The sequence below is a fragment of the Cervus canadensis genome, chromosome 2, assembly GCF_019320065.1.
Source record: "Cervus canadensis isolate Bull #8, Minnesota chromosome 2, ASM1932006v1, whole genome shotgun sequence".
Taxonomy (NCBI): Eukaryota; Metazoa; Chordata; class Mammalia; order Artiodactyla; family Cervidae; genus Cervus; species Cervus canadensis.
Genome location: NC_057387.1, coordinates 77,045,014 through 77,059,350, shown reverse-complemented (window position 1 = coordinate 77,059,350; position 14,337 = coordinate 77,045,014). Strand labels below are relative to the sequence as shown.

Here is a 14,337-nt window from a genome sequence, read left to right as displayed (position 1 = left end):
GTCTAACCCCAACACAGACATTACAGCCTCTTCCACCTGCCCGCCCCTACCTTCTCCCACCCCTGATTTATTTTTCTGCATACAAGTTATCACTGTATTTCCTTTCTTTGTCTGTAGTGTATCTCTCAGAGTTAGTTAGTATACAGTCTAGGTTGGTGTAATAAATGAGCAGAAACAAAGGAAGTAAGGAAGAAAGAAAGATGGATAAAGTCACAGTGGCTTAGACAAGACAGAAATTGATTTCTCCTCAGTCTCAAGGAGGCTGCTCAGAGCTGGAGGGGGAGCGCTGTTCCCCACGCTCACCCTGAAGCCGTACATTGCTCTTCTGCCCGCCCCAAGCTCTGGCATCCCCCTTGTCCTAGATGGCCTCCTTAGCATCTTCAGAGTCACATGCCAGTCAGGAGCACATTCTTTCTTTTCTTTTGTAAAGACTCAGCCCTGTCTTCCTCCTTTCTCATCCCTCCCTTCCTCCTTCCCCCTCCCTTCCTTCCCTTCTTCCTTCTCTCCTTCTGTCCTCACCCCCTGCCCCTGTGTCCCTTCTTTCTTTCTTCAGAGCCTGATGCGGAGCTAGTACACCTCACCTCTGCTCACATCCCTTCGGCCAGAGCGTAGTCCCATGCCACCTCTGGCTGAGGTCTGCTGCTGGGTGAGCCAGTGGCCAGCCGGCCTGGCAGCTCTACTGCTAAAGGAGGGCTGAGCCCCCGCTCTCCCCGCGTGGAGTGCAAGCTCCATGAGGGCAGGGCTTGGGGGAGGTCTTGTTTGCTGTTGCAGCTGCAGCAGTGGTGTGCGAAGGGCAGGACAGTGGGAGCACCTCCCCGACGGAGAGGAATATTTTACATGTCGTTGTTTGAATCGCAAGCACAGTGTGGCAATAACAGCAGACTAAATTGAGAGTTGGTTTTATGATTGTTTTAGAATTCTCCACAGGCCCTAAACCCTGTAGTGGCTGCACCAAGCAGGCTGCTCCCCTGGCCTGTGCTCGGTTCACCGCTGAGCCCTGATACCTAGGATAGTTGTGGGCACGTAGCCGACACTGGGTATCTGTGGAATGAACGAGTGGAACTACTGCTGCCTCCTCACCTGCCATTTCCTCCCTGTCGGGAAGTAGTCCATGTGACATCAACTGCAGTGGGCTCCTCTTTAAACCGTGGGCTCCTTGAGCACTAGAACCTACGTCTGCTGTCACACCCTGGCCGGCCAGGCGCTCAGCTGATGCTGGCGGATGAATAACGTTCACTGAAGGCTGCCTTCCTGGGCATCCCGCGGCCTGCACTCAGCTGCTTTTGAGCAGGACCTTTCTATCCGATTCTCTTCTTTCTGTCAGAACAGCAGAAGATAAGCCTAGAAGGAGAGAGGGGCTCCCATGTGTGAGCCAACCTATGCACCTGTTAAGGAATTTGCACTTTATCCTAAAAGCAGCAGGGGACCATCAACACGGTTTAACTGGGTGGATCTTTAATTGGAGATGAGATTTAGTGATGTGAGGAAGAAGGGACAAGAGGGAACTAATTGGCCTTTACTTCTCAGACCTCTGACTTCAGTTTTGAGGGCACTGGCAGTTCCTGGTTATCTCAGCCACCTCAGAGATCATCATTCATTTACCATTTCAGTCCAAATATTCCCCCTCTGCTCTCCGTTTTGATGAGTACAGTCTTTGACTCATTCATCCGTGTGTCTGCCCATCCTCAGCAGCCCTGTCCTGGATACCTTGAGGAGATATGCTCCTTTAAGGTCTGGGCTCTGTCCACTGCTGGACCCTCAGGGGTGGGAATGGTGCCTGGCGCCCGGTAGGCTGTCGATAAACATGTTCTCTGACTGAGCGCCATGTGCCAGGACGCTGGAGATGAGGCAATGAGGAGGGAAGATGAAGAACACACGTGTCTAAGAAAGGATGCAGAGTGTCCCTGATGAATCTGAAGAATGTTGTCGTGTTCCCTCAAGTCTCTCCTCTTCAGGCTCCCCTGTTGTCTAGCCCCTTCAGCCACTGGGCTTATGACATGATTTTAGTTCTGTTCACCAACGGAGTGTCGTTGCTTCCTATGAAGGATGGTGGATGGGGAGCCCTTTTGAGCTCTGGTGTTCAGAGTAAAGCCTGAAACTCCAAGTGAACTGCGAGCTGTAGAGAGGGAAGCAAGATGGCACCTCCCTCATTTCAGAGAGCGCACTCCTAACCTTGAGTGCCCTTCCCATCAGTCAGCTTTTTTGGTAGCTACCTTCCCTCCCTCTCTGACCAGTGAAATAGACCATCAGCCAATACACCATCCCACATACACCATATGAACCAATACACCACCACCTTCCTCAGCGTCTCTCCTCACATTTCTCCCTACAGGTTTATTAAGTCTGCCGATCTAGAAGGAAGAGCTCACCCAAATAAAACACATGATAAACATGGTTCTTAGCTGTTGCGATGTCTCTGCAGATATCCTAAGCATCCAATTCAGTGGCTCTAATTAAAGACCAGAGAGACATTCGATACTCCTCTTGAGGGGCTCTACACCTCCTTGTACTGTTGTGGATTTTCCTGATTTTATTTACTGCGGTATTCAGAGGATTTGGTTTTCCTCTGTTGGACTTAGGACATTATTATCCTTGGAATTTATTAAGGATACTGTGCCTGGCATGACATGAAACCAACTTAAAAATAAAAATTTGCCACTTAACTATATGATCTTGAACAAGTAGTGCAGTCTCTCAAAACCTCAGTCTCCTCATCTAATAAGAATAATGATAGCAACAGTATAATAGACAGGGAAGATGCATAAGATGTGCAAATGGTTTACGTAACTAATACGTAAACCATGTTTGTTTTACAAACATGCGGGCACGTGAAAAGGCTGTTTAACTTCACTATGGATAAAAACGAGATATGATCTTAAAAAGTGATAATACCTAATAGGTACCTTAGCAGGTACTTGTTAGCAGCAAGTGCAGAGAAATAGACCCTGTCCTACACTGATGGTAGAAATAATCATTAAAACTACTACTGAAAAAAAAAAAAAACTACTGCTGATTATTCATCATCATAGCTGAAAGAGAGTGCAGCTTGGAGCCTATAGAGTCTAAGAGCACATATATCAGGAACTAGGAACCTGAATTCAAGCCTACCTGCATCATTTACTATCCCTTCCTCCCTTTCCTCATCTTTAAGGAATCAAATAACCTCAAGATGATAGAAGACTATTTGGAAATATATGTAAAAAGGCTAAAAGATCTGCATACCTTTGACCTAGAAAATAATTCCACTCATTGTTTTTAGCCTAGAGAAATAATCATAGATGTGTATAAAGATTCATACACAAGGATATTCACCTCAACATTTTTGTAAATAACAAAAAGTTGGATACAACCAAAATGTTTCACTGCAACCGCTACAAACCATATTTTAGAAGAATAATGAGGAAAATACATATTCCATTCAAAAGAAGAAATTATGTCTCATATAATTCCACATTTTAAAAAGAATTCATTTGTCTGTTTATATGTATGCATAAAAGGTATTTGTTAAGAGTGATTTTCTGTGGGTCCTGGATGTCTGGTGATTTTAATTTTCTTCTTTGTGCTTCTATTTTTCAAATTTTCCACAACAACCTTTGCTTTTTCAAATTAAGAGTACCCTTACATATCTTACAAGAATGTGGTAAGACTCTAAAGTTATTCTCTGTGTTGAAAGGTCATAGGAATGCAGTTCCTTGTCGTGAGATGTGATATTAATCTCCTATTTTGCTTTTCTTTCACATTTCCTTTTTGTCCTCTCGCCTGCCCTTTTCTCTCCCTCCCTCTCTCTGCCAAACCCTTGACTTCCCTTCCCTCTCACTCTCTGGCTTCTCTCTAGGTTCTCCTTTGTTCCTCTTCCTGTCCCCTGGGCATTGATCCACTGCCTCTAGGAGTAAGAGTCAAACACTTGCTGACCCTGATCTGAAGCTCAGTTGATCCAAACTGAGCAAGAAGTGAACAAGTTTCTTGCATTTCCTTTCAGACCTCTAGTAGCCCTGACACACATCCTGGACTAATTGAGACTGTGCAAAACGGCCGTCTCTCAGTTCAGAGTTGAGCTCGTGTCATCTAGCACTGAATTACCAACTTCTCAAATACTGCTGGGAAGGTGGGGGCAGGGCCGCTTGTTCGCTCTCCATCCCCAATGCTGGATGCCCCTGCCTTCCAAAGCGACTCAAAAATAGCTTTGTCAAACAAAGCATGAACACTAGGAGTTTCCTGACATTTTCATAACAACGAGCATATGATTTGCAGTTCATATTGAATAACGATGTAAGAAATCTGCCAAGAAAGCTCCAAACACTATTTCCAGTGCTGGTTCATAACCAGTTACAGCTGCCTCACCGCAGAATAGGAGCACAATAGACTACCAGGTTCCGTGGTTCGCCTGCTTACAGAGTTTGTATTGAGTTACTGGGAGTCATGCTAATGGGGGAGTCACTCTCCTGGAAAGCATTTAAGATGAATAAAGCTGAGGGTTTAATGTACTAATGAAAAAATTTGTCAATATTTAAATCAAATGTGTGAACACTAAGTGTTTTTACATACATTTGCTGCAGAGGTTTCAAGGTAGTCTTTGGCCTTCCAGACACGAATAAAGGAGATAGATGCACTGTTAAACTTTCGAACAATGACAAAGAAAAACATGGAGTAATTGCTTCACTCAAAGCCTGCCAGGAAATTAATTGCCTAAGAGATGTATTTTATGCAGTGTCCAAAAACTGCAGAGTCTACGGGAGTGGCTTGCTTTCACTAGGAGAAAACATATGTCACCTCTCACCAAAGATGTTTATGTCTTCTCACAAACCTGTCTTTTTTCAGCCTAAAGACATTCCAACTGGAAATGACTACAAAGCCAGGAGTTGATAGGTTAGGGGTGTTTAGTAATGCTTAAAATAATACCCTCATGGAGTCGGATATGATGCTGTCCTGCAAGTCCTGTGGAACAGCAACCTGGATCTCTGGCACTTGGGCGCCTTTTTGTTTCTGCTTAGAGAAAACAAGGTGGGAGGGAGTGGGGAGTGCTGAGGCTGCCTTTGACCTGCCAACTCTGAAGCTCACAAATCTGGGGTGGCGGGACTCTGGGGGAGTTGACTAAGAGCACTTAAGAAATAGGGATGAAACCTGCCTTGGTCCACCTTTGGGCTTGTGTTCCAAGGAGGGCTTGCTGAAGGCTGCTGGTGTTGCAGGCTGAAGGAAGTATGTGCAGCCACAGCTAGGAAGCATAGAGTGCAATTCCATGAACATTTATTGGGCGCCTTCTGTAAACCAGGTTAAATGGACTGGGCTCTGCTAGGAGTGAGGTTGGGGATCTCACTCAGAGACCACAAAGAAAAATAAGAACAACCACTGCACTTCAAGACCATTCTGCCTGGTAGAGGAACACAGAGCTCAAAACAAAGAATCATAGTCTAATGATAAGTGCAGGAGGTGGGAGAGAGCAAATCTTCTCATGGACTAATCTAGGGGTTTCAGGAAAGCATCTTAAAAGAGCTAAGCCTGAACTAGAAATGAAAGGATGAAGGACAGTGAGCCAGGTGGAGAAAGGTAAGCATGCATTTCTTGGAAGGAAATAGCCAAGGTGCAAATGTCACTAATAGTGTGGTATGTTCAGAAAGTATGTTATTGTTGTGGTGCTCAGTCACTAAGTTGTGTCCAACTCTTTGAGATCCCATGAACTGTAGCCTGCCAGGCTCCTCTGTTCATGGGATTTTCCAGGCAAGAATACTAGAGTGGGTTGCCATTTCCTCCTCCAGGGGATCTTCCTGATCCAGGGATCGAACCCGAGTCTCCTGCATCGCCTACCTTGGCAGGCAGATTCTTTACCACTAAGCCACCTGGAAAGCCCCTTCAGAAATTACAAGCTGTTCTTTATTACCAGGTTCGAGGAGGGCAATGACAGGAGATGGACTAGAGAGGTGGATGGGTTGGACATTCAGGGGTCTTATGACCTCTATTAATGTGCTATTAACACATTAATGGACTGTCACCAGGGAACTTTATGCAGTGGAGAGTGACTGTAGTTGTAAGAAAGAGATGATCTGATCTAGCTATCAGGTAGCTCATTCTGCGGTGGTGTGAAAGATCAATTTACAGGGTCAAGAATGGAGGTCAAGAAACACATTAGGAGGTTACTGCAATCGTCTTGATGGGACATGATGAAAGCTTAGACTAGAATAACTTTAAAAGGTTAGAATTGGAAAGACCATATCAGATGGCTCAACTTCTATAGTATACAAATAGAATAACTTAGGACAAAAGAGGGTAAGTGACCTCTCCAAGGTTACATAGAAATAAAGCTTGTTGGCAGCCAAATTAGGACCAAGGACCCTGGTCTTCTGATTTCCAGCCCAGTGACTTTTCCATTCAGCTGTGCCAAGATCAGTCCCAGCATCCTGCTTGTTAGGTAATACCCTAAAGAAACTTGAAAGTTAGTTGGCCAGCATTTTTCCTGTCAATTTCTAGGAAGTGAGAACACTCCTTGCTGGATAGAGAGACCCTGTGTCAAGCCAGACTGTCTGGGAGGAATCTTTTCTGTTCATCTTCCTCCTGTCTGATATGTCCCTCAACTCTACCACCTTCTTCTCCTCCTCCAGAAAACCAACTGCTGTTTACAAAATTCTCTCCCTTCTGCTAAGTCCAAGAAGCGTACACACAGCTGAGAACCTTTTCCTGAGCTTCTTTTCTCAATGTTTCTCAACTAATGGCTATCTCATTGCTAAGCACTGGGACAATTTGGAGGACATGTGGTTCAGTAAAATCAAGATTGACTGTTTCCATCTGAACTCCTTCCTCGTCTGTGTACACATAACCATCTTACATAGCAGCGTATCTGTGCAAATACTGCTTGGTGTTTCTTTTTCATTAAACCACATGTGCACATATTTTCATATATTTGTATTAGCTTTGTAGTATTTCTTATAGTGGAAACAGTAGGAAATTTAGAGTGAAGCCTAAGGCTTTGGGCAAGAAACTTACTTAATCTCTGAGCCTTGGTTTCTTCAACTAGAAAATACTGCCAGCCCGAGAGTTTCTGGCACATGGTTCCTGTACAGAAAGCATCCATCCTTCCTTCCTGCCTTTTTGCTGGCTGTTTCTGGTTTGGGGAAATATACTATTTTCATAAACACCTAGATATTGTTACAAATGATACTCATAGCTTAAAGTCAAAGGTCGTGCTTCCTTTTTAAATTCACTTCAATGATGAGAATATTGTTGAAGAAAGAGTACAATCTTGATAACTTGTGAAGGGAAGAGGAAGAAAAGAGAAGAGGGAACCATTTTAACTTGAAAACTAAATTAGCTAAGAAGTTTTAGGTGTCCAATCTCATTAACACTGAAGTAGCCAGTATTGTATACCTGAAGATGGCAGTGTGGTTGATGAAAATTGCTAGCCAAAGGGAGGACACAGATTATGGAAATCTGTCCATAGATTAGATGTCCTTTGGCAGCTTCATGGAGGGTGGATTTGGATGAGCAGAAGATTAGAGGCTGGTCTCCCAGTTAGGGGAGTCATCAGCTGAGGGGTGGTGGGTGCCCGAGCCTAGAGGGAGGATCAAACCCAGGTCTTCTACACTGCAGGTGGATTCTTTACCAGCTGAGCCACAAGGGAAGCCCAAGAATACTGGAGTGGGTAGCCTATCCCTTCTCCAGCATATCTTCCCAACCCAGAAATTGAACTGGGGTCTCCTGCGTTGCAGGCAGATTCTTTACCAACTGAGCTATCAGGGAAGCCCTCTGGAGGGAGGAGAGGGGTCAAATTAAGAAGTGCTTTGGAGGCCAATTTAGTTTTCCAGTTAAACTGCTGCTCCTCTTAAAGGATGCCCATTTTCCCTTCCTTCCATTCTTTGTGTCTTCCATTCAGCAGAACTAAGTGTTTGGGGAGGGTGAGTGGCTGGGGTGGGGAAGTGGAGAAATTGTAAATTTCAGGTTGCAAGATGAACTCAGGTTCCTCTCTGTTGCCACCACACAGAAGTTAAAGTATTTTTTAAAAGTGGGAGAGATTTAATGCACTCATTAAGCTTGTCTGTATCTATTGTGTTGACACTGTCAACAACTTGACACTCAGTGCTGTTCTAGGCAGTGAGGACATACAAGTGACCAGACCACAGTTGCTGTTCCCAGGAAGTGTTTATATAAACAATTAAATGTATCAGTACAGAATATGTCTGAGGATACTAAATGTAGTAGGTAATAATCAGATGAGGGCAAGAGGACAGTGGTGGGCATGAGGTCAGAGAAGTAGTAGGGAGGGGCTGCAGAAAACTATGTAAGGACATTGTAAGGACTCCTGTGTATCCTTAGCATGCGAAGGGAAGTCTTTGGAGGAATTTGAGCGGGGGAGGGACATATACTGACATATACTGGCTACAAGGATCCCTCCAGCTGCTAAGAGGGAGACTGAGAACAGACTGGGGAGGGTGGCTAAGAGTGGAAGTAGGAAGACCAGCTGTGAGTATACTGGAAAAAAATTCATGCAGAGATAATGGTGGCCTGAACCAGAGGGTAGCAGTAAAGGTAAGTTTGGGATAGGTTTTGAAGGAGGAGGTAGAAGCATGGGCTGATGGTTTGGAGATGGTTGTGAGAGAATGTCAAATCAAGGAGAATGTCATAATTTTTGCTGTGGATAGCTGGAGGAAGGAATTGCTATTTCCTGGGGAGGAGGAAGAGTTCCAGAATGGTCTTGGAGGAAAATAAAGGTTGCAATTTCAGACATGTTGGGTTTGAATTCCTTTTAGATACTCAAGGGGAGATAGGGAGGCTGAAGTTCAGGGAGTTATCTCAGCTGGAGATAAGAGTGTGGGAGTCCTCAGTACAGAAATGGCCATTTCAAGCTTGGGCGATGGAAGATCAGGTAGGCAGAGAGAGTATGAGGAAGAGGTCTGAATGCTGAACTCTAGGGCTCTCAGTGATTAAAATCTTGAACTGGCAAAGGAGGCTAAGAAAGCACAGCCAGAGAAGTAAAAGGAAAACCTAGAGAGAACAATGTCTAGAAGCTGAGTGAAAAAAGGTATTTCAAGGAGTGATGAGCTGTGTCAGATGCTGCTGCTAGGTCAATAACATTGAAGACCTTGACTGTTGGATTTAGTCATGGAGACCACTGACCTCGACAAGAGCTCTTTCAGTGGAAAGTCAAGGCAAAGGCCTGATTGGGGTGTGTCTAAGAGTCAATGTGGGGACTGGGGAAAGCAGGTGCCGACATCCTTGAGAGGAGTAGTCCTATAGAAAGGAGCACGAAAGCGCGCAGGTAGCTGAACAGAGCCACAGAGAGTTTAAGGTGGGAGATAGTCTAGCACATTGGGGTATTGATGGGAATAATCCAATAGAGATGGAGGAAATGGCAATAGAGCTGAGAAAAGAGACAGTTGCCAGAGCAATACCCATGGATAGGTGAGAGGGATGAGGTTCGTGCGCTTGAGCTGATGGTCGTTGGACCTTAGAATACAGCACAGAGGGCCCACTCCCGGCAATGAGAAAGGAGGCAGGGTCTATGGAGCAGACCAAGGAGGGGTAGTTTAATCAAACTCCTCTTCTTAAAGGCTAACCTCTGTCTTATCCTTTCTGATTCATAAGCCATACCCTACTTCTGTCCCAAACGTGTCCAGAGTTCACACACAGGCATAATTTTATGTATGAGTGATCTTTGGTCTGATGAGAAGGAACTGCAAGGTGCATAAAGAAGGGAGTGAGAGAAAGAGCTTCCAGCCAGAAATCTAAGCTAATGTCAGCACTACCAGGGTGGTTATTTTTTGTCTGCTTTCTTTTCTGTAGTGACTACAGTAGTACCTGGCAAGTAGTAGGTAAATCTGTACACCTATTTCTAGAATAAATAAAGCAAAAAGAGAACTCGTACTTCATAAACAACTATCATGAATGAATAGTTTGCATACTTGATCTTATTTAAGATACTAGTTTTACAGATGAGATGACGTACCTAGCGCAAAGCCACACACAACTGGAAGGCAGCTCTCAGGACTGTGCCCAGTTCTGTGGGTCTCCAAAGTCCAGGTCTTACCCCAGCACTGCCCATCCAGCTACCTGGCGAACTTCTTCAAGTCACGTAGCCACTAGCTCTTGGTTCTTTCTGCTTTAGACGGGGCTGGACTCGAGGCTGGAAAGGTCTCGTTCCAACTGAATGACTTCACCAGACAACAAACAGGCTCAAGGGACAGCTACAGCCTTGGTACCTGCCCTGAGTTCACTGGCCCCTTCTACACATACCAGCTCTGCCAGCAGACCCCTCCCCATTTTTGCCAACTCTGACATAGCTTCAGCTCTCTCCGTGAAACAGCTGGAGATTCTCTACTCTGTGTCTCGGGTTTATCACCCTTGTGGCAAGTTGTGAACAAGTTGAACCTTCCACCTTAGGCCCTGAGCCCCAGCCTTGACTCTCTAGCTCCACCACTTGCTCTCCTGTCACTAATCACATCACTTTCTGACATCCCCTGTCTTCACTATAAAATCCATCCCCTCCCCATTTTTTCTTATTATTATAATTTTGAGGTAGCAGACTGAAATAAGATAATGTTAAAAGGACTTTAAAGGAGTATGAGAGCAGGATTGAGGCCACAGAGGAGCGAATGGTATGTTGAACCTCATTACTCCTCCAGACGCTGCAGCTGAGGACCCTCCCCTTGGGCCTGTCCTGCCCCCACCATTAGGCCCATGAAGTCTCACTGATTTCAACTCCACTTATCTTGATGGTGTACCATTTAATCCATGATCTGTTGAGTTATTCCTCTTTGAAGCTATCACCTCCTCCAGAAGCCTTCCCAGTCTCAGATACCCTTTCTTTTATTTTCGGCACAAGGCTTCATAAACTTGGTGGAAAAGAGAGGAAGAGAGAAGGAGGTAAAGGGGAATGAAGGTGATGTTTATCACCCTCATGTTTCTCCCCCATAAGCTATAAAGTCCTAGTGAACAGGGATATTGTTGGTATCTCAACACCAAGGATATAAGACCTCTCTGCTCTCCACTTTCACATTCTAGTTAAAGCACCACCACAAATCCACCCTCTTTCCTCATTTCTCCTTAAAGAACCCACTGGATTTCACAGCTCTGTCCCAGAGACCCCTTGGCCAACAGATACCACTTGTTCAGTTACCATGTTCCCGTTTAGTGCATCACAAATCAAGCTTTATGTTCATGTGAATTTCTGCCTCTTTACATTTTTTTAATGCATACACTTTTTTATGGTTGACCATAAGCACCTCTATGTTGCATTATTTGGTGTTGGGGGAGACATTATAGTCACCACGGCTTTTTATGGAGGCTAGTGTTCTTTCCTAACTGCCATCAGCAGAAGGAATGGGAAACAAAGCTGAGACAAAACAAAAGCAAAAATGTAGGATTGAGTTTCACCCACCTTCTGAGTAGTAAGACGAAATCAAAACCCTCCTAAGAAGTCCCTAAGTTCCCTTTACTGCTCTTACCACAAACCTCCTCTTTTTTTTTTTTTTTTCCAATCCATGGCCTTAGGCATAAAAGAAAAATGAAAAAAATATCAAAGCAATCTTAGAAATGCTGTGGTAAAAAATCTAACCAGATTGCTATGTGTGCATGTCATATTATTCTGAACTTCCTTTATTCTCAATGGGCAAATTTAGAGTGTAGTTTGAATACCTAATATTTGGAGAACTGCCAAAGAACATCCAAAAGGTTTCTAGTGAGAACTTGGGGGCTCCAAGATCCATCTGTGCCCTCCCAGTGCCAGCCTCGGCTTAGGGGCTAAGTAGACCCTTCATGGGCTTTGCATGTGGCTCAGTGGTAAGGAACCCGCCTGTCAATGCAGGAGATGTGGGTTCGATCCCTGGGTGGGGAAGATCCCTTTGAGAAGGAAATGACAGCCCACTCCAGTATTCTTGCCTGGGAAGTCCCATGCACAGAGGAGCCTGGCGGGCTACAGTCCATGGGGTCACAAAAGAGTCGGACACAACTTAGAGACTAAACAACAACATCAGAGGAAAAGTCAAATATCCTGGAGCTTCTTAGAAGGTGCAAGGCTGCCCCACCATGAAAACCTCAGTAAACAGGAGGGGGTAGAAGTCACTCATTCTTCTTAGTAGTGACCCTCCATATTCTTAAAAATACCGTACGTGTATAGTCTTATCATTTCAAACGTGTGTTTAAATAGGAATAAAATCTATTACACATGTAATTTTCCCTTAAATTACACTCGTGAGATACAAACCTGGGTAGTTCTGCTCCTTCTCCAAAGTGAAATGCAGCCCTCGTGTTTCTAAACATCTCTATGAAGCAAAGCCAATACCTTCCCATTTCTAAGTTGGACACAAGTAACTATTATGTGCTGCTCTGGAAACTATGACAGAGCGTTATTCATCTGTTTGTTTTAATGATTCATGGCCAACAGGGGAAAAAAAAACAAAAATTTTTTTATTTAATTTTTTAAAGCAAAAAAGTGGTGTGAGAAAGAGCAAGGGACTCTTTTGCTAAGGAAATAAATTTTAACAATGATCAGTGTCCAGGTGTGGGCAACAGCACGTGCCATTTGACACAGGCACCTCGGAATTGCTCGTGGTCACCAAGGCATTCCCAGCAAGAGAAGGGCTATTAGGGTGGGCTGAATTCTCAGCCTTGTAGGATGAAGTCTTCTCTGTGAGTCATCACCCCTCTGGGCTGACTTGCCTTGATTGGCTCACTTTGAAAGCTGATCTTAAAGGTCAAGTATGTTAACACATTACCCTCTTTGATGCCCACTTTCAGATGGATCTTTAAAAACAGAGTGTGGTAGATAACATTGGGATCCCATATTTAACCTCTAATCTCTTCACCACAGCCAGCCTGAGGCAAAGCATACTTTCAGTGGCCCCGATAGCTCTCCTTCTATGACCACCTTCTCTCCTTCACTCCAGCCAGCGCTTTCCACATCTCCACTTATATTTATCCTGATGCCTCTTCTCCAAGGGCCGTCTCTTCCAAGGTATATGCAGTTAAAGCTGATATGACATATTATTTTCTCTCCTCCTGGTTGGCAGTTAACCAAGGATGCCTCAAGGCTTAAAGTTGTCTTAGGAAAAGGAAGGAGGTGATTTTGGAGAGGCAGTAACTTTTTTTGACCACATCAGATTATTCTATTCTTCAAGTTTCTGTGTCTCTGAGCTTTTATCCATATTGGAGAATTCTGCATCCCTTACATCGATTCTTAATTTTATCTTGTATCACCCCCTCTTTTAATGAAAAGATAGACCTGATTTTTCCCCTTTAAGAGATCTGACTTTGCCTCCCTAGAGAGAACCCAGCCTCTGAAATGGGAAGCCCCAAGCTTACTAGTGCCTTTCCTGGGAAGCCGCGTGGGTGTGGATCTGCCCTGGCTGTGCTCTCACCAGACTAGCTAAGATGTGGCCTGATTTACAGATTTAAAAAGGGGCACCTCCCATCCACTTTTGGTTGAGACAGTCTTTGTGCTGTGCTGTGCGTAGTCACTCCGTTGTGTCCGACTTTGCAACCCTATGGACTACACCCCACCAGGCTCCTCTGTCCATGGGGATTCTCCAGACAGGAATAACAGAGTGGATCGCCATGCCCTCCTCCAGGGGATCTTCCTAACCCAGGGGTCAAAGCCAGATCTCCCACAGTGCAGGTGGATTCTTTACAGTCTGAGCCACACAGCCCCATGGACTGTAGCCTTCCAGGCTCCTCTGCCCATGGAATTGTCCAGACAAGAATACTGGAGTGGGTAACCTTTCCCTTCTCCAGGGGATCTTCCCAACCCTGGAATCAAGCCCAGGTCTCCCACATTTCAGGTGGATTCTTTACCATCTGAGCCACCAGGGAAACGTGATGGTCTTTGGGAAAACAAATACAGCTTACTAGTTCTATTTGCATTGCAAAGTGAAATTACTTCCCACATGAGAGAAAATAACCCACACTTTGCTAAGTGGAACATAATTAGGAATACTACATCTCTTTGAACTGTGCGATGGATTTCCTTCAGACCAAGATTCAGGGCTTTGGGGACAGGCATCTTGATGGGATTTCATCTCCATGGCTCAAAATAGGACTCGTAAGAGGTGCCAAGTGGGGTAAATTCAGAAGTGTTGGATGATTTCACTCAAGGCAGTCAGTCCCCTCTGAGCCTGCCAAGCTGTAGGCTTGCAGAGCACTGTCTCTGGCATTCCAGTTGAAGAACCAAGAGAATCAGAACAAAGAAACCTGCTGGGACTGTGTAAATTGCCAGCACTTTTGGCCAGTGAGTTTGCTTAGAAACAATCCCAAAAATCTCTCCCCAAATCTGAGGCTTAAAATTCCGACTGTTGTTCCCTCTACCTTGTCCTTTGGGTATAAGTGAGATTTTTTTCATTAAAAAATTGAGATAAAATT

The 14,337-nt window shown here is 44.7% G+C and overlaps 1 protein-coding gene across 3 annotated transcripts in view; it reads left to right on the top strand.

Moving 5' to 3' along the window:
• ROR1 (receptor tyrosine kinase like orphan receptor 1) overlaps positions 1-14,337 on the top strand; it is a 455,574-nt gene that overhangs the window by 394,092 nt on the left and 47,145 nt on the right. The window lies entirely within an intron of this gene.